The sequence below is a fragment of the Squalius cephalus genome (genome assembly GCF_949319135.1).
Source record: "Squalius cephalus genome assembly, chromosome: 12".
NCBI classification, from domain to species: Eukaryota; Metazoa; Chordata; class Actinopteri; order Cypriniformes; family Leuciscidae; genus Squalius; species Squalius cephalus.
In genome coordinates, this window is record NC_137133.1 from 9155060 (window position 1) to 9182905 (window position 27846).

The 27846-nt window shown below is 40.6% G+C and overlaps 1 long non-coding RNA gene across 5 annotated transcripts in view; it reads right to left on the reverse strand.

The window, feature by feature from the left end:
- LOC307168421 overlaps positions 1 to 12473 on the reverse strand; it is an 81758-nt gene extending 69285 nt beyond the window's left edge. For 3 of the 5 annotated variants that reach the window (XR_013822933.1, XR_013822934.1, XR_013822937.1), the window contains exons 1-4: positions 12407 to 12473; positions 10815 to 10931; positions 9395 to 9433; positions 7951 to 8188 (exon numbers count right to left, since the gene is read on the reverse strand). This is a non-coding gene — a long non-coding RNA (uncharacterized lncRNA). The remainder of the gene's footprint in view (positions 1 to 7950; positions 8189 to 9394; positions 9434 to 10814; positions 10932 to 12406) is intronic. The other 2 variants (XR_013822936.1, XR_013822935.1) reach the window with 2 other exon arrangements.
- Between the last annotated feature and the right edge of the window lie 15373 nt (positions 12474 to 27846).

A 27846-nucleotide genomic window follows, 5' to 3' on the forward strand; every position in this document is an offset into this window, starting at 1 on the left:
TTACCTCCTAAAGAACTAATGAGCAACAACAACATTTTTCAAATAGAAATGTTTTATTTCAAATTACAAATTAGACCTATGTAAGAAGGAATATAGCCTACGTACACAAAGTCCTGTAAAATTAAACGAATAAATGGGCCTAATAATATAAATAACAATTATATAAACAAAAATATAGCCTACATACAAATTTTAAAAGTAAATTTAGCCTACTATTAGGCCAGAATTTTGATAAGTGAACTTTTGCGCAACGCGCACGATTAAAATTTAAATGGGCGTATCCATTGTACACACAAACTGCTGTAAAATAAAACGAATAAATGGGCCTAATAATATAAATAAAATTTATATAAATATATATAATTTATTTATATGAAAAAATATACATTAACGTTTTAAAAGTAGGCTAAATTAGCCTAACTATTAGGCCAACATTCTTATAACTGAACTTTTGCGCAGCGCGCAGGATTAAAATTTAAATGGGCTTGTATCAATTGTTTGAATATTACGCTATATTTAATTTACTTTGTTACAGGTTACCATATTCAATTTGCTAACCTTTTGCTTTCTTCCCAGCGTGTTCACATCACACTGCATGTTTACGAGAGATGTGTCTTTTTAGATTCCAAAATGAATCTTTACTGACTGGAATGATGTCTCCACATTCGTTTTCTTCTACCACATTATAGTTAGTTTTATATTATAGTAGCCTACACCTGTGACTTCTTATTTTCCTTTTTGAAGTAGCCTACTTTTTGATCTCCATTATTGAGCCGAGTTTTGACTTAAAATAGAATCCATCTTGCAGTCATCATCAGTAAGACTGAGTCAGGCTTGACTGAGCATGCTTCAGAATCGTGGTGTGCGCGGAGCGAAATTGGAGCGGGAAATAGGGCGACGCTCCGTCCTTTTAAAAATGCCGCTCTGCGCTCTGTCCAAAAATGCGGGTCAGGAAGCGGGTCGGGTACAATATTTTCTACTTTTCTTTTTGCGGTCCGAGTTGCGGGCGGGTTATGCTTTCTGTACACCTAAAGACTTTGAAAAGATTTAGAAAAGACTTTATAAGATTATCAGCTCACATCTAAAGACTTGGGGTTCACAGTTTTTAGTCTCAGACTAAAGATTTTACAAACATTGAATCTTGTAGTGACACTATTTACAAGACTACAACTAGATTATTTTAGCTTTTTATTCCCACCAAATTCCTCCTATCATGCTCAGCAGTGATTTAACAAAAATGGAGGAGAAGCAGCTAAAGTTAGATATCAACATGTATCACATTATGTTGCATGATCCAAAATATTTCTGAAGGTAGGCCTACAGTGGTGGTATATAAGATAAGATCTCTCCTTCACACATTTGGGGTGAAGGAGTCTATCGCTAAAGGAGCTGCTCAGTGCAGTGATGGTGTTCTGCAGGGGGTGGGAGTCACTGTCCAAATTATGTGATTATCATCATTAAATAATAATTAAAATAATAATAATATTAATAATAAATTATCATTATTATTAAATTATATAAAGGCAACCATACAGTCATGTGAAAAAAATAGGACACCACGAAAGCCTGTCTATTTTTCAACATATGGACATGTAATAACAATTTGAACAATACTGAAGGACCCTGTGATTTAACTAAACTATTTAAAAATAAGGAAGGCCTTTTTAAGACTCTCTGTGAAATGTAATTTTAAAAGAATGCAATTTTTGAGGAGGAATAAATTAGGACAAATAATAAATTTGAGGGTACATAACCCCCATATATTTCCCCCACACTGCTTATGAGTGTGGAAAAGGATTTAAAAAGATATCAAAGGACTTTGACATCAGCCATTCCACAATTTAATGGTGATTTGTTTGATGGTATTGTTTAATTACAATAAATCACTTTCTTTTCCAGGAATGAAAAAAAAATCAAATTAGACATTGTTATGTGAACATTTCTTAATAAAGAGTTGACTATTTAATGGGATGACCTAACTTTTTCACATGACTGTATATGGGGGTTATGAATCTATATCATTATATGATGAGAACAATAGTTTGAACTAAATATCTTGAAAGGGTATAATTTTAAATGCTGTGTTGAAATTATGAACAAGTGTTTCACAGTGAATATTCGAGGGTACATAATACAAGAAAAGATACATATCTATCTACTATAGAATAGGCTACAGAGAATGGACAATACTCACAGCAAGGGTAGCGAATTTATTGGTTGTTGATTGTTTTACGTCACTATGACTACGCTAAGACTTGCGATAATATCAAACATGTTTGATATGAAAGACTAGAGAAAGACGGGCATAAATCGGGTCGCCGACTGCAGATTATCACCTCACATTTAAAGATCGAGACGACGGGAGCGCGCCGAGACTCCAGTAAGATTCCTAAAAAATGCCGGTCTTTAGTCTGGGACTGTGAAAATCCTTTGGTGTACGCCCGGCATTAGTTGAAAACGTCGGTCGGGTGCGGGTTGTTTATACATTGACCCGCGCATCACTGGTCGACTTGTCACTGTTCTGCTGATGAAATAAATAAATAAATAAACTTATTATTCTTTTTTTATTATTATTATTATATATATGATTATATATGCAGGTACACTGTTTCAAGACAAGCCAGCTGTGCACTCAAAAGCTTTCAAGCCATGTTTGGGTCAGATATGGACAAACTCAACAGTTGGGTTTGTCCATATATGAACCAAAACATGGGTTGAAACAAGCGAGCATTTTTTAGAGTGTGTGTTTACACTGGAGGGGCTGCACGTGTGATACATGGATCACATTCTCACGTAAGAACCAAAGGAATGTGTGAATTAACAATGTATGTCAATACACAAGAGCACTAGCCCTAGGTATGCCTCCATTACTCACAATGTGCAATGTATTCTTAGACATTTCTGTAGCATTCAGCGCAGTCTTTGTTCACATGCACTGCAACTGTACATGTCCCTCGTGTAATCAGTCTATGTATAATGCTGGTGTTTCACCTGAAGCATTGTAGCAGGTAAAGAATGAAGGTCAGAGGGAGGCAGTAAGAGAGAACGCCAATACAAAAATATTCAATAATACAAAACCACCATTTTTTTGCAATGTCAATAAAGCACGTCGAAATGGCAGAAAGCAAAAGACTGTGGAAGAAAAAGAGAACTGGAGAAGAGGAAAACTTAAGATAAGTCAAGATAAGACCGAGAGTAAGAGAAAAAGGTTTAAAGATCCGAGTTGAGTGGGGTGCTGTGATGCTCTCAGCTCTCTATAATCCCAGATCACAGTGTTCTGATAGCATCTGCCCCTCTCACTCAGGATTAACAATAAGGCAGCGCAAACCAACGGTCCCGCTCACACATCCGTCAAACATGTGGTTCCTTTTCTAGTGGGTGGCCAACCAGAACACAACCATGGGTCGGTGCACTCATTACGTGATACACGCTGAGAGTAATTGATGCCAATCTCTGCTTAAACGGCAATTAAACTACAGATATTTGTTCTTCGAAGCATGTCTCAGAGGTATCTCTTTAATTGAGGAATGAACATTTACAATTGAACATGAGCAAATTAGACAACCTTGTTAGTGTAATAGCAATATACATTAATGAATTTACAGTAAAACAACTAGCTGTGGTTGCCAGAACTTTAGAATTTACTTTAAGTAAATAAATACAGTTATTTATGTTACAGGATGGCATTTTAGTGACTGTATAGTTCACAGTTTTGCCCACAAAATGTCATCAAGGTGACACACAACTCTAAAATGGTCTAATTAGAAATTTTACTTTCTTCAATAAAATCTAAAAACAAATGTAATGGTTCACTCCTTTTCCAATAAAGTTTTTATTTGTAATTATGTACATAATGCCTTGATTTCTCTGTAAATAATAAAGAAATGCATACATTTGAAAATGTTTGAATTGAAAAAAAAAAACAATTTTTTACTGTATATGGTGTTTTATTTATATTCTTCTGTTTGCTAACATTTTTACAGTCATGTATTGTTTGATGTAATCACTGATACTTTTCTTTATAAAGAGATGCAAATATATTTCAAAAATATTTATATCTGAACACTCAGAGAACAAAATCTATGCACATTTTTGGGCACATTTATCATTGAAACCCTCTTCTAATTATCAATTTCCGTGCTGGTTTTATTTGCTATATGGAAAAGCTTACCAAGAAACTGCAATGATGGCCCAAAGATTTAGTGTGACTGATGAGAGCTTTATGTTGATTAAAATTTGAATGAATGCGTAATTTCGCCTGCAATTTAAAATCGGCATCTCAAAAGTGCCACTCAGTATAGACTGCAGAGTTGCTTTACAGCTGTGGGCAATTATGCTCTGGAGCACCGGGGCCGCCATGTTCTCATCTAACTGTGTTCATCAACTCGCTGAAGTTTTCAAGTAAAGCTGCTGATGCAAAGCAGTGTGTAAACAAGGTTTCTCCTTATGTTCACTCTGAAGTCATACAGCAGGAGGTTGTACAGTATGTGTGTGTGTGTGTGTGTAGGTAGATAGGGGAGCGGGCGGTTGTAATTGAATGTGTTGAATCTGTTTGTGTGGTTTATATCGTAAAAACTTTTTTCAGCATTTTAATGTCTGAGCAGACTGTCCCCGTCACAGTGAAATTCACAGACCTATGTTTTAATACTCAAACAATTCAAAAACAAGCAGGCCACAACATCCAGGTAATACTGACTTCATGCTGAGTTTTGAGTAACTGGCACCCTTACAAAGTAGCCATCAGAGAACTCCCTCCAAAAAAAAGATCCCTCTGCTCTTGTTAAAACAGACCCCTGAAGACTAGCAAAATAGTTTCCCCTCAGCATTAGCGAGTAAGACGAAACTGGAAACTCTAACAACCACCGGTCTCAACGCATATGAGGATGGCCGTCAACTCAGTGGCACATGCAAAAGCGAGAGGAACATTTTAGAGTTTCTCATTATGCATGTGCAAAGTGGGCTGAGCTGGAACACTTATGCAAAGCAGAAGCCAATTTGAGCCAAGTAGATGCGAAAGCACAGAAATGTTCTTAAACTGCCTGGTTTGACAGCTATTTCAGCTGAGGGGTTCTGACAAATACATTAAGGATATTAGCTCACACTCTGTGTTTACTTAACATGGTTTTTAAAGGTGTGCCCAGTCATTTTTCCCACATTAAAAAGTTTTACAAAAAAAAATAATGGCAGTTTAGAAAAATAAAAAATGAAATCACACATACTTTTATTGAAAGGATTGTATACTTTTATCCAGCAAGGATGTATTAAATTGATCAGTGACAGTAAAGACCTATATATTGTAACAAAAGATTTCTACTTTAAATAAATACTGTTCTTTAGAACTTTCTATTCATAAGACAACTGCTTTCAACACTGATAAAAAGAAATCACTAAATCAATATATTGGAATGATTTCTGAAAGATAATGTGACACTAAAGATTAATGGCTGCTAAAAAAAATCAGCTTTGCCATCACAGGAATAAATTAATTCTAATAATGTTTCATAATTTTACTGTTTTTTTTTTTTTGTGGGTTTTTTTTTGTGTTTTTTTTAAATAAATGCAGCCTTGGTGAGCATAATAAACTTCTTTCAAAAACATTTAAAAAACCTTACCGACCCCAAACGATTGAATTTTAGCGTATATGAAACAAAGACTCGAGTCATATCAGTAACCTAATAGTTCTTTTCCCATGATGCCAATGTCAATTAGCAGTATATTATTCAAAAGTAGTGTTCAGCTGGTCATGTCGCACGCTTATAAAAGGATTCCCTTCATGTAAAACAAATCAGCTTTTAAAAGGCTACTGATATGACTGCAGTCTTCTTCTCAAGTGAGTGACGGGTCCATCATTTTAAAGACATTTTTCAAAAGTACTAATCATTTCTTCAACTTTAAAACTTTTTAATGAGGACAAAAATGACTGACCTTTCAAAATCCATAAAATATGAGTATTATATATCTCCCTCAATATTCGGTCTCTGTCAGGGGCCTCGGTTGTTCATAAGTTGCTGTGGTTCTTTTTGGCTGTAAGTATTTATCAAAATTACATATAAAAGAAAACACCTTTTATACAACTGTTATTTACTATATCTTACTATGTTCTACTCCTCACCTAAGAATCATCTGATTGTAATGACTGTTGTAAATACATTTGACATTTTTGTCAGCCAAAGCTAGAGGACAGCTGAGGATGAAGTGAGCGGCTGACATTTATGGTAATAAACAAGGTAGTGGACTGGTGCCATTGATCCCCATCTCTAGCTTCCCACGTGTTGACTATGCAATGCTTTGAAGTGGGATGGTACATAAAAAAAACTGCTGTTCCACATGCAAGAAGAAAGCAAAAGAACGCTATTTTCTCATCAAAAGATAAAGAAGAGGGGGGAGGGGTGTTGTCTGCACATGGCATGAAGAGCATAAAGGATGGTGTGATGCATTCTTGATCTGCATGCCTCAGCCCGCTACGTTTTTCATACAGATATATTTGAAAGAAGACAGGAGAATCATTGCTCAATGACTATTTCACAACAAAAACTGTATCCTTTCATTGCTGGAATGAAATGATTAGCATTGTTAGAGGGCGTTCACACAGAACGCATATTTCACACTACTTTTCCATTGCTTTTATATGTAAACACGCTGGGCGTACGTGTATAACCATCGCACTCGCGTCTTTTGCAGCGTCTCGCACGACACAGAGTTCTAAAAACACGACGCTCAAGTTAAAATCAACTCTTAAAAAACACATCTTGAGACCTTGCATTTTTTCCCCATTCCACTGCCCGCATCTCGCATTCTTCAAAGCAAAAACGCATTCTGTGTGAACAGACAACCACCATTATCATATTCCATCTAACTATAGCGCTATGGTTTGGTTAGTTAGCATGGCACCATTGTATTGTCACAATGTATCACAGTTTCCACAAAAATATTAAACACCGGAGATCAGAATGATTTCTGAAGGATCATGTGACACTGAAGTAATGGCTGCTAAAAATTCAGATCACAGGAATAAATTACATTTTCAAATACATTAAAATAGAAATAAAATTAATTGTAATAATATTCACATTATTACTTTTTACTGTATTTTTGATTAAAAAAAATATAGATGCAGCCTTTGTAAGCATAAGATACCTCTTTAAAAAGCCCACATTTGTGTGTGTGTGTGTGTGTGTGTGTGTGTGTGTGTGTGTGTGTGTGTGTGTGTGTGTGTGTGTGTGTGTGTGTTGAAAGCAGTCTCAGGTCAGCATCTGCTCCTCTGTGTTTAAATTTGATTATGAATACCACTTAGCTTTAAGTATGTCTAGCAAAAAAATATTTTTTAATTGAAAAGCAACTTCCAACTGCCTGCAGCTATGCTCCCTGACACTGTCCATGATAAAACATTATAACTGGCTGACAGAATCAATTTAGCTCTATTTATTTCATCAGAAATTCTGCTAAATGAGAGAGCGGCTGAGAGCGAGGTTGTTTGCAGAGAATTAAGTCATCAAATCTTACCAGAAAATAAAAGCAGGTAATTTAAGGGTAGAGCTGATACAATTTTTTTTTTCCATACCATACAATAATTGACCAGAATGTGAATTAACACATTTATGAAAGTTTTTTGATTAATATTAGATGCCTTCAGAAGTGAAGTGACCTTACAGCATTTTATAAAGAACTTTCAAGTTCAAACATAAGCGCTTAGCTGTCGGCAGGGTTTTTCAAATATCTATATTTTCTCGTCTGTGTACTTTGTAAGGACAAACATTTTATACTTTCCAAAAGGAAACAGTCAATAAGGGTTAACCTCAGTTCCTTTATTGCAAAGTGAATAGGTGAACTCGGCCAACTTCAAAAACAAACTTCAAACACTTAAAAGAGTCCCTTCATATCAAACAAGAACTGTCAGTCGAGAGCTTCCTCAGTAGCTCTAACCAACACAAGCAGCCACCACCACCCTACCTGTCCTCCACCGGCACACTCAAGGTCTTCCGAGGAGGGAAACTTCTTTAACTGATCACATGCTGGATACATCTCCAAACCATCTGTTCTGCTTCATAAGCGATTCCTCGGCTTGTCCAGCCATCACTGTTATAATCAGAGGCTGCCAGGCTGCGAGCCGAGGAGCCTGATCTCCAAGAACATTCTGTGTTGAAGCGTCATTAGCCTCTGCTCGACCTTCACCTTCTTCCTAAGCATGCTGAAAAAAAGAAACATGAAGAAAAGGGTTGAAGTGAGTACTGAACTGACAGGTCTAGGTGTCCAAGACTTTCTCCTCAGGGAAGAGAGGAACCACTTTGGTGGCCAACAGCACAGCACAGAGATTAAATTGGTTGCTGTACTTGTTGAATAGAGTGTGGCATTAGCTCATTCAATGAGCTCTGACTGGGCTGAATGGCCCATTCACTGTAAATGGAACCATTAATGGGTCTGTCAGGTAAAGGAGAGAGCTCTCAAACAATTATCTGTAAACACTTGAGAGCTAGGTGGTCCGGTGAAATGAGAACTCCTGCGAGGTCGATGGAACTACCAAGGTGGTTCCATGTGATACTAATGCTAATGTTGAAATATAGGCTAATATGCCAGAGTTGTCATGAGCCAGGAACACAAAACAGCAGCTCTTGCTTTTGCTTATGGAATTTTTATGATTCACTCAAGCTGAAAAAGTCTAATGCAGTGTTTGTTTTTCAATCATTTTCATTACCTTCATCCAGTTGCAAATCACAGAGCATGGCATAGAAAATAAAACTATAGCCTACCTCAAATGCGGGCTCGCCAGAGATGCAGATGGGCTTGCTAGAGATTTATTGAAAACGTTGTTTTGAGTATAATTTTCAACCATATGTTAGGTCTATCAGCTCTCAACAATAAGGATTTTTTTCTAAACCAGTAATTCCAGTAGTCACTGGCCCTACCGCAAATAAAATATAAATTTTTATTCTGTACCATGAATTTTTATATTTGCCAGAATTATTTCAATTTTTTTATTATATATTTTTCAATTTCATCATTAAAACAAAATGTTTTTATTTACAAAAAGAATACTCAACATAACAAGCTGGAAATATACAGTCATAATGTACATGATGCAAAACACTACTAAACATATTCTTACAAAATGCCTTCAAGACATTTTTAAATTTAAGACAAAAAATCTGTCTAAACAGAGCTAGATTTGCAACATCAATGTATAATATACATACCTGTACAGTAGACGTATATGACAGAAAACCAAATAATCAGGTTTGCAGACATGAATGTGCAACATCAATAAATGCAAAGTTTATCCAAAGAACAAGTGCCAGTTTCGTCATCTACCATTAAACTATGTTACACTGGTCCCAGTCTGGCAAGAATTAAAGGACACATTCACCCAAAAATGAAATTTGAGTCATAATTTACTCACCATCATGTCGTTCCAAACATGTATATGGCTTTCCTTTTTCTGTGGAACACAAAAGAAGATATTTTAAGAAAAAAATTTGTCCATGCAATCGAATGAAAATCAAAAAAAATCAAACTGAACCAGAAACCAAAACTGTATGGTTAACAAAATTATTCAAAATATATATATTTTTTTGTGTGTGTGTGTGTAAGAAAGTCACACAGGTTTGGAACAACAAGGTGAGTAAATGATTTTCATTTTTGGGTGAATTAACCCTTTTAAAACAGATTTGGTAAAAGAACTCCTGTTTTACATGATTCCATTGACCACTGATCATGACAGAGAGTCTTAAAGTCATCATGAAATAAAAACTGACAATTCTTCATTTTTATGGAATATTACAGTATTTATTATAACTGATTTATCTGTGCACATCATTATTCTTTTAAATTCACAAAAAATGACTTCTGCTTCTTGCTCTTGTTCTTGATCTCTTCTCTTATGTGTTTACTGGTGCGAGGGCAAGAAAACCTGTCACTCCTGTCATGAGATCACAGCAATAACAAACCATATATGATCCAATAATTTCCCAATTGACAAAATTGAGCCGTTTCGCTTGGATATACGCACAATAGGGAAGAAAATACTATCGCAACTTCCGTTTCACGTCGACTTTAAGCTGTTTAATGGGACAAGCCTTGACAGGCAGTATAGTTTTCTCACTAACCATACTGCATAGACAGAAATGAGCAGGTGTTACCAGGGATTCCTCTGAAAATAGTTTTATTTCATCTGTTCTTTAGATCCCTAACCTCTGAAGGACCTGTACCACATGACTGCCACCAGCAGCAGCAGGAAAAAATAAATAAATAAACAACAACCACCTGGATGCCAGTTAGATCTGTTGTAACTTTTATAAAACCCTATAATTTATCAAGTGCGTGGGCAGGAAAATTAAGAAATTCTGAAAAGGGTGACATTCAAATATTTGTCAGAGAGAGGTACATTTTGAAGTAGATAGACTTTGTATGTGATCTTTTTGTCTGATGTAATATTGATGGAGTCAACTGTGCTTCAAATAATATCCCAGCGTAACAGGATCAAACCAGCATAGTGATAATATACATGAGACTCTTTGTGGAATATTTCCTCAGGGGGCATCAGAGATAGAAATGAAGATATCAGCCTTGACATAATGAGCTCCTGTGAGATTTCTATTTCTCTCTCTCTCTCTCTCAATAACACTAAAGAACACCTCAGAGGACTCGTGGAATACAAATTCTCCTCACTAAAGGATAAAGGGTTACATCACACAGTGGTGAACATGTGACAGTGCAAGCACACAACCTCTTGTAAACCTAACTTGAGTTTAGATTCTCACTGCATACCAACAGATGCTTAATGTCAGCAAGAAACGGAAGTTGCGATAGTCTTTTCTTACCCATTGTAACATATATCCACAGGAAACAGCTTTGCGGTTTGCTATTGCTGTGATCTCATGTGAGTGACACGTTGTCCAATAAACACATCATCTGAGAAGAGAAGAGATGTCGCTGCGCTGCGAGCGGGAGGGGAAGTTATTTTGACTAAAGATTACGAGGACACATGAATAAAAAAAAAACAATTATGATATCATGCACTGATAAATAATTAATAATAAATACTGCAACATTCTATAAAAAAGGAATTGTCAATTTTCTATTTCATGACAACCAAGGATGTAGGCTAATTCAATTTTAAAGAATTAAAATGGGATGGAATTCAATACTATATTTTATATTTTATAAAAGGAATGGCAGAATTTATCATCATATACTATGTTACAAATAATACATTTGCCATGTTGTAATTTTAGAGCATTTTATTTTAAAGGGATAGTTCACCCAAAAATTCTTTCATTAATTACTCACCCTCGTGTCGTTCCAACTCGTGAAACTTAGAAACTTTTTGTTCTTTTTGATAAAATCTGAGAGCTTTCTGTCCCTCGAAGAGCTATGCAACTACCACTTTGACGCTTCAAAAAGTTAGCCTAATTCCGAGGATGAATGAAAGTCTTACAGGTTTGGAACAACGAGGGAGAGCAATTAATGACAGAATTTTAATTTTCGGGTGAACCCTTTAAATTGCAAATTAAATTATCTTAGATGTTTCATAAATTCAGTTTTCATTTGTCCGAGGCGGTCTAATGTATGTGGCAATGAGTAGCCTATAGAGTTTCCAGTGCTACCTATTTAATATAATTTGTGTAACTTCAGCTCAGTTACAGTATTTTATAAATTAATTGATGTCAGTATTTATTTTATTTAATAATACTGCCAATAGCATCAACATAAAACTGTTTACTTTAAGTTAAGTATGAAAGATTTATGTCAGCTCCCGGAAATTAGTTTTTGCAGGGTGGGATGTCTGTGTTACATGGGAAAAGACATTTTTAGCTTTGCCACATTTAGACTTTCAATGATTAAATGAACACATCAAAAACAACTGGGCATTGCAATGCAGTGTGCTACAATCATACAGCATTCATCATGCACACATTCAGAGAGACTAATGTATCCTACTAGTTTATCATGCTTACTTTGATGTGCCTTAAATAGTTGTGGCGCATCATGTCAAAAAAATGTGTCAGGTGCAGATACATTGTGCAGATCGATTTATATGATGAACAGATTGAATTTAGGATTTTATTAACATAAACATTCATCAACACACACACGTCAGTTGTGGTAAACAGAAGCTCAAGCATAAATTCATATGGATTAGTTTTATGAACTTTTTGAAGAGTCAGGGGCAGAAAGCTCTCAGATTTCATCAACAACAACAAAAATCTTCAGTTGTGTTCCGAAGATGAACGAAAGTCTTACCGGTTTGGAACGACACGAGGGTGAGTAACGTTAACGTAATTAAAAGTAACATTTTTGGGTGAATTATCCCTTTAACGACAAATGTATGCCAATATTTTTTATAAAGTTCTGATGATCTGCAACAGCATTAACATAATGTAGAGAGAAATACGTCAACTGAGAAACTCACCGTGCCGTCCAGCGCAGTACTCTCCTCTTTCTTCTGTGAAACATAATGAGATTTTTTTCATTTGTTTTGCGTAACGTTACAGTCGCGATGACGCGATCAATAACAAAATGGCGCCATTGAACGCGATGCTGTTGGTTTGACGTTACTGACGCTAACCACAAATGAATCACGACGCGATGCGTTTAAAATCTTTTGTTTTTGATACTTCTTTCCTTTCAATGTCAAAATGCAAATTATTACGTTTAATGCGATGATGATCTAAGTTATCTAAGGAATAATAAAAAGTTAGTATGTGGCAGACAACATTGTCAGTGAATAATAAGAACAGATTTTTTTTTAACAGAACATTTTTATTCCGCATCATTTCCAGTGAAGCTGTAATTTTGTCAAATTATGCAAAAAAATATTATTTCGTTGTGTATTTTAAAAAATGCTATTCATGCAATTACACATAGCAAGACAAAGGACATTTCAGTCCAAAAATGTTTAAAAGGTATTTCCACCATCATTTCAGTCCATAGAAGCCATTACATTTAAGATGGAAATGTTCATGACTTTCAGTAAAAATCACCAAAAATGACAGAATTTTTCTGTGATGCATGTATGAGAGTATGAAAAGTATTTAAGAAAATGTATTTTGTAGTCCACAGGGCACAGGCCATGAAAGTGTCCATAGTTGGGGGGAAAAAACACCCATACATTCATATTTAATGTAAATAAACTCCCAAGGGAAATGTCACCAATAATCCCTTATCGGTCTTCATTCCCTGCAGCACAGTATATCTCTAAACAAATAATTCTGCCATCAGAATCACCTGTATATTTCAAGTTCTGTTGCCATTGATGTCATTTCCTTTGATGATGTAAATCCACCTTGCTGAACCTTTGTTAGCAAACAGCTGTGATCAAACACAATGTTAATCAAGTGCTCGTGACAGATGTATTGTCAAGTGCCTTGAGTAACGCAGCACACAGCCATGTGTCGCTGTGACTTTTCCACCCGCTGCTCTGGTTCCCTAAGCGTCCTCTCCCGGAGGCCTGACGTGGCTTACATGTCCTCTCCGTTTCTTTTCTTTCTGCCTACCCTTGAGCCTGGAGAATGTAATTTTCATGCTCTGGCTGCTGTCTCAATCCAACCCTACTTCACATACAGTCACTGAGCAAGTAGAGCTCCCCCATCAGGGTCAGGGACTAGAACATTTTAGTTGTTGCCATTTTCTATTGGGAATCTGTAAATATGATAAAGAATACTGGAAAGTCACGATAAAAACTAAACAACATCTGTTAAAAAATCTAGTTTAAAACACATACATTCTTAGAAACATTCTCTTTATATCCATGTTGGCTATTCATTGTTTGAAAAACTTTTATAGCCAACCATAAGAGACCTATTTCACAAAAACCTAAAAAAAAAAAAAAAAATGTGTCAATCAAAAGTTTGGGGATGTCATGCACTTAGTATTTTTGAGGGGGCACCACCGGGAGGCTGGTGACAGCAGAACGGTGTGTGGTTTGTTTCATGTGGAAAAACAACGTACAATATAAAAATAACTGTTATTTATAATAAAACTTTACTTTAGCTTTCACCCTAATAATTACTGCAATGTTATCATAACCGATTATACTTTCGAATTATCGAAGTGAGAACATACATTAATTCATTTACTGCCGCTAGTCCAGAATATTAAGAATATTAGGCCTGTAAGTCCTGCATTGATTCAGTCTTCCACATATTTTGTAACTTATGGAAACAAACAAATTGTTCGCAAGGCGAACTTAAGTGCATTTTGTGAATCAGAGGCTGTTCTTTGAAGTCCTGCAAACCTAACGTCCTCCATTACCTTTCGGTCGATCAGTAAAAGTCATTTTTACAGAAGGCTAAGAATTAATTTGTTGTAAAATTACAATTTTGGACAGATTCCCCCTCTGCACAAATCACATATTTTAGCTTCAAAACGCTTCAAAGAAATTCATCAAAAGATGACAACTTTGGGGCATTCATTATACCTAATATTCTAAGATCAGAGTAAACTTTATAGTTACCTGTGTAATGTGTAAATATCAGCTCTCAGTAAAACACATCAAATTATATTTGAAAGGATTATTATTGCCACTTCCATAGACGTCAGTGTATATTTTACAAACTATAAATATATATATATTTTTTTTTTTTTTGCTAGTACTTATCTGTATTTAAATGTCAGAAACATAAAAAAAAAAAAAAACATTATGGTTGAAAACACTGAACAGTTGTGATGTATGATGAGTGCCGAGTGCATCCGTCTAATATTATGAGTTATACAAATTCAGAACCTATTACACTGTAAAAAATTAAACCGTGATTTTTACGGTAAAAAAACGGCAGCTGTGGTTGCCAGAACTTTACCGTCAAAAATACGGTAGCAACGTTATTGGTTTTACAGACTTAACTTAAAATTTACAGTAATAAACCGTATTTTATTATCTGATATAATGAGAATTTACCGTCCTATTGAAGTATTAATATCTGTTTTGTACCATTGTAATACACTGATAACCACCAATCACAGCAGTGATGAGTCACATGATCAATCAAAGCTCATCACAAGCAGCTCTTCCACAAGAAAGTTAATTCTAATATATAGAAGCTGCACAGTGTCATTCACACAAACATTAAACACCATCATGGTACTGTAACACATTAAAATTTAAAAAATGCAATAAACATTAATTTAACAACATTAAATGTAACATAAAAACCTAATGTACATAACTGATTAGAAAAAACGAAGAAAACTATGAAGAAACATAGTTATTTCAAGAAAAATACATCAAATGTTAAGTGTCACGCAGGGAATTGTGGGAATGTCAATTTACGGTTTTTCCCTGTAAATTATACAATGAGTTGTTCTTTTTCACTTTCAAAAACTGTAAATTTAACGGTATTTTACAAAATGTACTTTACCATTAGATCTATCACAGTTATTTACCGTATATAGTACGGAAACTTTCTGTTAAACAATTAACAGTTTTTCACTGTAGCATTTTTACAGTCTTTTACCGTTAAAATTACGATCATTTTTTTACAGTGTAGTCCTTCAATGGCCCATATTGATACTTATATAATAAACATTTATAATCTGGCTCAGCGCCAACCAAAGCGCGAATGCAGATTTGAATTATGCTGTTGATCATGTGACACACTGAACATACTAATCACACAGATGTGATTGTATGCTTCAAAGGGTTAAATATCGAATGTAAAAAAAAAACAGATCTTTTGTCTTTTGGAAACTGCTTTCAAATCTGAGGGAGCACGTGATTTGAATGGGCATGATGCCTCTGGACGTAAGATTTAGAGTATAGAGGCTCACCAAGGCTGCATTTATTTGATCAAAAATACATCAGTTACCCTTTTTATTTTTGAAGAAAAGAGCTGTGTTCAGATAAGCTCTGTGTACCTGAACTATATGGTTCACTGGAGACTGTGATATGCTCTTGTTACCCATATCTCACCTCTTAATGTGCTGAGCTCAGTAGTCAGAAACAGATGGGTAAAAGACTGCAACCTGTTCTCCCACTGCAGGGGAACCTTGACGATTTTATGACAACACTAAATGAGAAAAAAGGGCCTTGGACTCAATATAAACCCTCAGGTCAGGTTGGTGTTGAGCAGCGGCGGTGGGACATGAAAAATCAGATCTCTATTTTCCATGGTATGTGTATCAAGTTATTCAGGTCATGAAATGTGTTTTACAGCTAGAAAACCCATTAAGGATTGATGTAGATGCTAATTTAGCTAAAGGCCGCTTGAAGAATCTAGCAACAGGACACTGACATTGCTGGTGAACTTTATTGAGTTTTAATGTCAAAGAGATTATTGAGATAATTCCTAATCCTCAAGATCAGCCTATTTTTTGCATAAAAATCCATCCATCTATCTTTCCCCCTCCATCTTTTCAATGTATTTATCCTGCATCAGTTGTTGTCCTACAGCATTTGACTGAGGCAGGCTTGTTTGGGCTTGTTTGAAGAATTAATGTCTGCTGGGAGAAATTATTCCCGCAATAACACCAGCTAAATACCGTCACCACCCTGTGAGACGTTCTTTGATGTGTTTTCATCAGTAATATTTTTTCATTTGCAAAATTTCAACAACCCAGTCATCATTCTGTTTGATGATGTAGTGAGCATGATGCATCTTGACATGAGCAAGACAATAACTTGTCTTTGTTTTTCGAACTGCTGTTCTGTCCATTTCATTACAGGCCATTTCAACCTTTCAAGGAAAGCGAAATTGTGTTTTCCATTGTGCAAATCAAACGAATAAGCTCTTTCTCCCGTATGCCAGTCGCAACATGGATTTGAGTGACAGAGATTGCAGAGGATAAGGTTTCAGACCACAAATTTTCGGGTAAAAACACTTTGAAAATCTGGCTTAGCATTGAAGCATGAAGAACTGGCTTTGGAGATGAATTTGCTTTCATGGAAAGTTTGAGTCTTGCAACTGACTAAGGACAAAGGTCTTCGGCCTCGCAAGAACTAAACTTTCAGTTAAATGAGTAAGTAAAACATTAAAGCAAAGTGATGTTCAGGTAAAATACTTTTTTTTATAAATGAATTTTTTGAAAGTTCTATTTACCATCTGATTTCTCCTCATGATAATAGTGCAATGTTAATTGCACCATAGAGGTTATCTTTTGTGAACAAGTTCAATGGATGAGCCTAATTTACTTAGAAAGAAGGCATATTTGGACTGAACACTCCAGGCAAAACTGTTTAGTGAATTCGTCTCTGTTTGTTTTGCATAAGATGACATATGATAGCTCCTGGTAACAGTGTTAGCGATCTGAGACAGATGTTAGCACTCTCTCAATCACCAGTGCTCTGCAGGAAGAGCATGTGCCTGTCTGATTTTCTTGAGCTAGAGAAGAAGCAATCAATATGTTCCCTCAATAGCTTCATATACAGTTTCTTTTAGTTCCAATCAAGGCAACCCCTTCTCATGGCAGTTTTTTTTTTTTTTTCAGTTTAATATAATGGTCTGTCAGCAATCCAGAACAAACTGATTAAAATAAATCCCATATTTATATTTACAAGCATGCATTTGGCATTTAATTTTTGACTTTGAGTGGCATCAGCATGTAACCAATACAAGATTGGGATTGAGTGAGTGAGTGAGTGAGTGAGTGAGCGAGCGAGCGGTAGGTTACACTTTATTTCAATGGTCCACTTTAGACATTCTACTAAATATAAGTAACTTTGCAACTACAATTGTCAACTAACTCTCGTTAGAATATTAGCAGACTGTAGAAGACTGTTAGATTAGGGTTAGGGTTAGTAGAATAAATTGACATGTACTGTAAAGTTTGTTGGGGTGAAAATAAAGTGTTAGCAGATATTAAGCGGACAGTCTAATAATACTTGGTACTTAGACACTTATAGTTAGTAGAATGTCTAAAGTGGAACATCGAAATAAAGTGTTACCAAGAATAAATAAATTACTTAATACAATAAATTATTTAAGCACTAAGGAGGTTTGTTTTGGAGATACTGATCATCCTTACTGCTTAAATTAAATTAATCAAATTAAGAAAATTAAGAAATGGCATATATATTTTTCACCTTAAATTCTTGATGAAATAGTGAAAAACTGGAGTAGCTGCTGTAAATTTACCTTTGCCAACACCGGAACAAATTACATTTTAAAATATATAAAAATAGAAAACAGTTATTGATGCAACAATTCCCAGCATCCCTCCTGGTTCTCACCTACACTCATTCAGCCATCTGCTTCTGCTACTGATCACCACCTCATCAAGACACACATATACGCTCACACATCGCTTACCCTCAATGTCTGGTCTCGGTTAGAAAAAAGATTATTTACCTGCTTTCCTGCGGCAGCGATTCTCCCGTGTGTGTGTGTGTGTGTGTGTGTGTGTGTGTGTGTGTGTGTGTGTGTGTGTGTGTGTGTGTGTGTGTGTGTGTGTGTGTGTGTGTGTGTGTGCGTCCCTCATGTCTTGAGTCATTACTTGTGTGAGTGCAAGATTACCTGTTAACTTAGCACTTCCCTGCCTCACCAAACTCCTCATCCACGATCTCCACCGTCACCTGCGAAACAGTAAATCCAGTGACCATCCATTTATTACCACGAACTGTTTTGCCACTTTGCTCACTCGCTGTAATAAAGTTCCACCGTTTCTCCATTAACCATCTGTCTGGGTCTGATGTTCCATAACAATAATATTACTATTTTACAGTTTTATTCAAATTGTGAGCATAAGAGACTTATTTTAAACACATTAAAACATATTACTGTCACTAAACTGTAGAACGGTAGTAATCCACAACAAACCTCCTTAGTGCTTCTTAAATTGAATCAAAGTACGTGTAAACGCATGGCATTTTGCACACAAAAAAAAAACTGTGCCTGTGAATTTTTTTTTATTGTGCCTGCATTGTTTCTTGATACAAATGTTTACTTCAAGTTCTTATCACTCATATGTCCTTTATGACCCCAGTCAAGTGAAACGGCTTCAAAAACAACAAAACTGACAGTTCTGCATTTCACCAAACTGGCTGTGCAAAACACAGTCTAAAAAGGCCCAGTCACCACTCTTATACAGAATTATATATTTGGCACAAGTTTCATTTGCAAACCCTTCCATGGTCTCTCCGCTGACCTTTGCATGGCAGACACCATCATTAGTGGCAGACCTGTCCCTGTCCTCACCCAGACGCCGCTCGGCCACACGGAGAGCTTGCCTCACTGCCCTCAGGTGCTAATGACATCACGGATCTGCTGTCCAGCGAAAGGTCACAGATGATATGCATTTCACTGCAGCCCTTTCAGAGAATCCCTGGCCAAACACATTCTCACACCATACTTCCAGTTTTATTGCAGACAGCATTAAAAGCCCCTAGACAGACTCTCAGAATACTTTAGAATAATAAAAAACTGACAAGATTGTTCAGTATTTGTCATTTGTCTTTGTTTGATTTAAATTATGATGGGCTTAAGAAAGGCTGTATGGCTTTGTCATTTAAGTAAAATCAAGTAAATATATCGTACCTAATATAATTAGATACACATAGGTAATCCTGAGTGCATGACTGAGAGTCTGACCCAGTTCTTAGAGAGCATGATCCACACAGTGTGCCGCCAGATGATCATGACTCCTTGGAGAAAGGATGAAAGAGAAAGTGACTGTTTACAAATCAGGCCAATCTTCAAGGATGATAAGTTAGGTAAAGTTGGCCAGGTGGATATGAAATAAATCTGGACAGACTTTGCTTGATATGTATATTTTTTCAATCACCAACTTTCATACTCTTTCATCTCTGAAAGTGTTGAAATGAATATTTGAATACACTCTCAGAAAAAAAGGCACAAAAGCTGTCACTGGGACAGCACCCTTCAAAAAGGTTCTAAAATGTACCATTTAGGTACTAATATGTACACTTTTGGAACTAATATGTACACTTTTGGTACCAATATGTACCTTTGAGGGACTAATATGCACTCTTTAGGTACAAAGTGTACCTTTTGAAAAGGTACCGCCACAGTGACAGCTTTTGTACCTTTTTTTCTGAGAGTGCTTTGTCGTTTTGAGATTTTAGTACTGAATGAAAAGTTTTTAATAACAGCTGCTGTATTTCATCCTTTTAACAATTTAAGATCATACATTTAAACCATTTCGGCATTAAAAACACAGTACAGCAAAATAAATAAATGGACATACAGTCTAACAAAGCCTGCCTATTTGCCTGACAATTTCCTGAATATAAAGGTGGCAATTTGTCTGTCTGCGCTATTTTTGAAAACCGTCACAAGAACGTTCCCACACCTTAAAAGTTGCCAAGGCACCAGCCTCCACATTGTGAGTTGCTTGACAAGGTAATCAGTAGCCGGCTCAGCTGCAAATAAGCCTGACCGCACTCTGTTAATGCTGCCAGAGACATGTTCAAGGTTATTACTGCTGATGCAGACTGCTCTCTCTGCTTTATTCCGTTCTGAGAGGTAAAGAAGGTACATGAGAGTGAGTGAGTGAGAGATAGAAAGACTTTCATAGTTTCATTCCCCTCCCCTCAGTTCTTCAGAGTAATCCATTGTCATCAAATAATAAAACAGGCAGGGACATTGGAATCAAACCTATAACTGTGGGATTTTCTGTTCTATCCTTTCAGGGTACTCTGTAAAACTTGGAAATGTCAGCAGCACTTTTCTGAAATGCATGTCATATAGGCAACATTTCAGCCTCAAAATATTGATCCTCTTTATGTCGGTCAATCCATGTGCGACTTCACTAAATCTAAAGTTACTAGGGTCATTGCATGAAATAAGAGCTTTTTCCTGTTTGATAAAGAGAACTTTAAAGCAATTTTTTTTTTTACTGTTAAAAAAAGTTGGAGTAATGTTTTTTTTTTTTTTAAGAAGTCTGTTTTTGCTCACCAAGGCTGCATTTATTTGAACAAAAATACATTATAAACAGCAATACTGTGAAATATTATTACAAATTAAAATAACTCAGCATCATTACTTCAGTCTTAAGTGTCACATGATCATTCAGAAATCCTTTTAATATGCTGATTTGATGCTCAAGAAACATTTCTTATCACAATTTATTTTTGTGGAAACCGTGATACATTTTTTCAGGACTCTTTGATGAATGGGAAGTTCAAAAGAACACCATTTATATTAAATAGAAAGCTTTTATAACATTATAAATATAAATTACTGTTACTTTTTGAACAGTAGTGTATATCCTCATTAGACCTCATCAGACAACATTAGAACACTGCAATGCTCTATGGCTGTAGCTGGGTGATTGGGTAGTTGCTAAGTAGTTGCTAGGCAGTTACTAGGGTGCTCTAGTTAAATGCTCAGGGCTGCGTTCAGCCCCGACAAAACGTTTTTTAAACAGAAACGGTGATGCGTTGAACACACTGTTCTGATGACGCATGAGTTGCAACTATGGCAGCTGAGAAGGCCATTCTTTGTGTTCTTTGTGAAGAATTTTCTGAGCCTGATGAAGTCGGTATAATTATGTGTTTAATGCTACAAAATATGCCCGATGTTACACTTACTGCACTTGCCGCCCAGAACAAAAGAGAACATCCCAATCGAGTGAAGGGATTTGTGGAAACTGAAATGGAAGCACACATCTTACCTAATTCAGACTAAAACACATCTATTTAGCCTCACATACTGACTTTATTTGTAGTTCATACTGTTTTAATACCCTGTATTTTCTTTCTCATTTTTAGGAAAAGCACGGTATTACACCACCATTGTTTATTTTTCTATACCAAATGTCATCAATGAAGCTAAAAATATAAACAACTACATCATTATGTTGATATCCTATATTTTTACAATAAAACTTACGACAAACATGTCTTCTAATATCCTCAGTTGTTGCGTATACCGAGCTGCATCGAACACATTTGTAAATTACTTTCCTTGAACCCATTGTGCGAGTTCACTTTAATACCGCATGCTTTATACATGTTGCTGCTGATTGCACTGCAGTTCTGACACACCCACCAAACAAGAGAAAACGTACTCGGTTACCTAACGTAACCTCTGTTCTCTCTAGAGAGGGAACGAGTATTGCGTAAGAAGCTTACGCTACGGGTAAAGTCATCTTTTCTCGAGATATGAAGCCAAAAAATTATCCTTAATTTAATATCTTGTCAACGCAGTGCGGCAGCAAGCAGACCTAGAGCAAGCGAAGTCGCGTGCTCATTGGCTGCTCTGCGGCAACTGCAGCAGCCTATCGCTGAAACCTTAGCGTGACGTCACGCCCAATGAGCGCGCTGGGCGCGCTCACGCGTCACAGCCCATGTGAGGAGGCGTGGCTTTAGCTTATAAAAGAAGGTTCAGAGGCTGCTATTCTCTGGTTTTTGTCGCTGAAGCGAGTGAGCTCGTGGCGCGAGCACGGCGGTTTACGCAATACTCGTTCCCTCTCTAGAGAGAACAGAGGTTACGTTAGGTAACCGAGTACGTTCTCTTACGAGAGGTTCTCTCGTATTGCGTAAGAAGCTTACGCTACGGGAACTTCCCTTGTCAACGCCGTGCGCGCCCCGCATCCACTGAATGAGTCCCAGGGAGAAACCCGGGGAACACTATAACAGGGAACCGGGCGGCCAAGAATGGCTAGCGCAGTACATAAGCACACACATAAGGGGCTCAGAGCGGCGTGGCCGGTCTGACTAACAACCCCAGAATTGAGCTCAACCAGGAGAGCTAAATCACACAGCAGTAGTCTGCACACAGAGTGGGCTGGCTACGCGGGACTTAGACAGATAAGAGTTTAGCCTGCAGGGCAGGAACTTCCAGATTGTAAAATCTCACAAATGTAGAGGGGGAGGCCCAGCCTGCCGCTGTACAAATGTCATGAATGGAAATTCCACTAGACCAAGCCCATGAAGAGGCCATGCCTCTGGTGGAGTGGGCTCTGATACCCAGCGGGCACTGCAGATTTTTAGACGCATAAGCGGCTGCAATCGCGTCCACTATCCACCTGGACAGGCTGTGTTTCGAGGCGGCGAGACCTTTGGTGCGCCCACCAAACGAAACGAAAAGCTGCTCCGAGCGCCTGACAGCGGCGGAGCGTGTAGTATAATTCCTAAGCGCTCTGACAGGGCAAAGGAGTTTACCATCGATCTCGCTGCCGGATGACGGCAAAGCGGAGAGAGAAATGACCTGCGCTCTGAACGGTGTGCCCAGACTTTTGGGGACATAACCGTGTCTCGGTTTGAGGATGACTTTAGAGTCATTAGGTCCAAACTCGAGGCATGCAGCGTTAACTGACAGCGCGTGAAGGTCACCCACGCGTTTAACTGACGACAGTGCTATCAGAAAAACGGTTTTTAGCGTGAGATATTTCATATCCACTGTTTCCATGGGTTCAAAGGGATGCGCTTTCATGGCCTCTAAGACCAGGGAAAGATCCCAAATAGGAACCGACGGGGGTCGCGGCGGGTTCAATCTCCTCGCTCCCCTGAGGAAGCGGATGATGAACTCGTTCCTCCCTAATGCGCGGCCCAGCGCCGAGTCGGCAAAAGCTGAGATGGCCGCAACATAAACTTTGAGCGTGGAGGGGGACCTGCCCGCGTCCAACAGCTCTTGGAGGAAGCACAGCACCTGCGATACCCCACATGTTAGTGGATCCAGCCCTTTGGCGGTGCACCATTTACTAAACACAGACCATTTTGAAGCATAGAGCCGCCTCGTAGAGGGGGCTCTAGACTGTGTGATCGTGTTCACAACCCCTGTTGGCAAGTCAACGGGTAACCGTTGATGACCCACGCATGCAGAGACCAGCGCTCTGGATGGGGGTGCAAAATCGAGCCGTGGGCTTGAGAGAGAAGGTCTCTCCTCACCGGTAACGGCCAGGGGGCTGTGTCCGCCAGCCGTATTAGATCCGGGAACCATGTTTGATTCTCCCAATACGGGGCTATGAGGAGCACCGTGTGGCGCGCTTCCCTGAATCTCTCGATAACCTGCGGCAGCAGGGAGACCGGGGGAAAAGCGTAAAGCGGGCCGCTGGGCCAGTTCTGGGCCAGCGCGTCCTCGTTCTTTGAAAAGAACTTTGGGCATTGCGCGTTGTCTTGTGACGCAAAGAGGTCGACTTTCGCTCTGCCGAAACGGCGCCACAGTAACTGGACTGTTTGGGGATGCAAGGACCACTCTCCCGGGGGAACATTGTCCCTGGACAGTCTGTCTGGACCATCGTTCAGGCGACCCGGCACGTGCGCGGCTCTCAGTGAGCGCAGTGAGTGCTGAGCCCACACTAGGAGGCGTTCCGCCAGGGTGCAGAGCATTTTGGATCTGAGACCGCCCTGGCGGTTCACATAGGCTACCACTGACATGTTGTCTGTGCGGACCAGTACATGGTGGCCTTGCAGGTATGGGAGGAAGTGCTTGAGCGCATTCTCGACCGCCAGCATCTCTAGACAGTTTATATGAAGGCGACACTCCTGGTCTGACCAGCGGCCATAGACCGGTCTGCCCTCGAAAAGCGCTCCCCAACCTCCGTTGGACGCGTCTGTCGAGATAACTTTCCGGCGTGAGACAACTCCCATCGTCACCCCAGTGCGATACCATTCGGCTGCCAGCCAGGGTCGAAGGGCTGAGACACAGCCCTGACTCACTCTGACTCGTAAGCTGCCGGCCGTCCAGGCTCGGTGAGGCACTCGCGCTCTTAGCCAGCGTTGAAGCGGGCGCATGCGCAGTAAGCCCAGCTGAAGCACTGCAGCCGCTGAGGCCATGTGTCCCAAAACTCGCTGGAATGTTCTCAGCGGAGTCTGGTTGCCCGTCTGGAAAGATGCGGCTAGGTGTCGAATGCGGCGCGCGCGCTGCTCTGACAGTCTGGCCGTCATAGCCACCGAATCCAGTTCTATTCCGAGGAACGAGATAAACTGGCGGGGCAGTAATGAGCTCTTGGCCCAATTGACCGAGAGACCCAAATTTTCCAGATGGCCGAGAAGCGCTGTCCTGTGAGACAAAAGCTCTGACTCTGAATGCGCTAGAATTAGCCAGTCGTCCAGATAGTTCAGTACCCGTATCCCCTGAGTTCTCAGGGGAACGAGAGCCGCGTCCATGCACTTCGTGAATGTACGGGGTGCCAAAGATAGACCGAACGGCAGGACGGTGTACTGATATACCCGGCCGTCGAAGGCGAATCTCAAGAATGGCCTGTGACGGGGAATTATCTGGATCTGGAAGTATGCATCCTTCAGATCGAGAGAGATAAACCAGTCTCCCTGGCGAATTTGCGCGAGGATTTGTCTGGTTGTAATCATTTTGAACGGCCGTCTCATGAGGGCTCTGTTCAAGTGTCTCAGATCTAAAATGGGTCTCAGCGTCCCGTCCTTCTTGGGTACGAGGAAATAACGGCTGTAGAAGCCCGACTCGCTCAGAGAAGGATGCACTTGTTCTATAGCCCCCTTGTGCAACAGCTTTGCTATTTCTGCCCGAAGCAGATGAGCCACTTCTGTGTTCACACTCGTCTCGGTCCGTGCTAGAAAGCGAGGCGGACGGCGAGCGAATTGAAGCGAATAGCCGTGCTTTATGGTATTCAGCACCCATTCTGACACGCCCTGGATAGCTTGCCATGCGCTGGCACATCTCGCTAGGGGTCGAATGGTCTCTGGGTTCAGATCGCCGCGCTGTGCGGGATGGGGAACCTGTATCAGAGAAGATAGGGGGACGCGCGCATTGCGCGCGTCGCCGGTGCTCGAATACGGGGGCTCGCAGACAGCGGGGACTGGCTGTGCAGCATTCAATGGCTCGATCACTGTGGACGGGGCACATTTTGACGCTGGGAGCCCGTGGCGCGAGAGCGGCATGGGGGTAAACGTGTCTGATTGTAAGTGCGCGCGCTCGTGAGCGGGCGCGGGGCTTACATACACAACACGGCCAGTGCTGGGGAGCTTTAGAAGATCTGCATCCCGGGATAACTGAGTGACAGAGCGTGCAGCGTGTAGGTGTGGGCACAGATTCGTGGGCACATTTTCTACACTTAGCACTCGAGCGGCGCTTGCCCGCTTTATGAGAGTGCGCTCTGTGAGCGTTACCGGGGAAACTGTGTTTGTGTGTAGTGGTGAGCACGTGGGTGTGGGCACATTTTCTACACTCATGACACCTTCGGCGTGAGCCGGAAAACCCGAAACCAAACTCTTTATGAGATATCTCTGGGTCGCCGTAAAAACGGCGTTTGTGTGCAGGCGAGCGAGTTGTGTTACTGGCTCGTTGGCTGCGATGTGAACCACTGCAGTAGCCTTTTTTAAGGGGACTGACAGGGCTGAGCGCTTTGATGGCAGTCCGGCCGCAGCGGGACTCAGCCATCTTTTCCTCCCTGCGGCTGCTAGGAGGACTTCGCGGGCTCAGGTTTCAGCGCTATCCTAGGCCGGGGTCCCCGGGGGGGAGGCGGTCTGCGACGGCTGACTGAGCGCTGTCTAGGGCGGCCGCCCTGGCGTCGCGAAGATGGAGGCTGAGCAGAGCGCTGTGTCGAGCTGCGTGCAGGAGGCTGATCCTGAGAGCGGCCTGCAGCGGAGCTCGAGCGGCGGGGCAGAAAGAGGTTCATAGCCTGTGAGGCTTTCTGCACCTCTGAGAAGCGATCCACAATCCCACTGACCGCTGGGCCGAACAGGCCGGTGGGGGAAAGCGGGGCGTTGAGGAAAACTGCGCGCTCCCTTTCGCTCATATCCGCCAGCGTCAACCAAAGGTGCCTTTCGGTGACGGTGAGCGAAGCCATGGACCTTCCGATGGCTTGTGCCGCTGACTTGGTGGCGCGAAGCGAGAGGTCCGTCGCGCTGCGCAGGTCAGTCAGAGTGTCCTGATCCGGGCCTCTCTCGTCCAGATCACGGAGGAGATCGGCTTGGAGGATCTGGAGCACAGCCATGGAGTGCAGGGCGGAAGCGGCCTGGCCGGCGGCAGCGAAAGCGCGGCCGACGAGGGCTGAGGTGGTCCTGCAGGCTTTTGACGGCAGGGCAGACTTTGAGCGCCATCTAGCGGATGGCGGGCAAAGGTGCGTTGCCACGGCTTCTTCGACCGGAGGGATCTGTGTATATCCCTTCTCGGCGGCCCCGTCCACTTGGGAGAGGGTCGCGGAGGCCGGTGAGCGGAGTCTCGCGGAGAATGGGGCGTTCCACGATTTAGCGAGCTCAGAGTGGAGCTCAGGCAGGAAGGGTGCTGACCTAGAGGCGGGCGCTTGGCGGCGGCTAGGCAGAAAACACCCGTCGAGCCTGTTAGGCGCGGGGGCCTTGGGTGGGGACCAGTCCAGTCCCATCTGGTCGACCGCTTTGGTGAGGAGGCGGAGGAGTTCCGCGTCGACACTGGCGCGGGACTTGCTAGACTCCTGTGTCGAGGAGGCGGAGCGGTGAGACCCCGACCATGCCTCGCTGTCCGAAGCCATGAGAGAACAGCTGTCTGATAAAGCGGCGTCGTCCGCTTCATCCCCTAGGGCGACGGCAGTGCGGGCGAAGGCCGGCCGCTGCGCGTCGGGAAGGGGAGAGGGAGATAGCGAGGCTCGAGGGAGGGGCTCCGGCGAGCACTCAGCAGCTGCCGCGGGTTCCGGTGGCCTCTGAGAGCGGCGCTTCTTCTTGCGCGGCCCGGTGGAGGCAGACGGTGAGACAGCGAGAGCGTCGAACGAGGCGAGTCGAGCCCGCAGGGTCGACATCGGCAGTTCTTCGCATAATTCACAGCCGCCCGCGGAGAGAGCGAGGGCTGCGTGGTCACGACCCAGGCAGAGAACGCAGATCACATGGCGGTCTCTTTCGCTGAGCGGAGCTTTGCAGGAAATGCAGTTAGGCATGATGCAATGTAAAAGGATATAATCGCCGGATAGCGAAGCAGGCAGGGATAGCTGAAGGCGGCGAAGACGACCGGCTTCCTCAGGTAATCCTCGGCTTGCAAGGCGCTTGTTTCAACGGCGGCTTCCTCAGAGTCC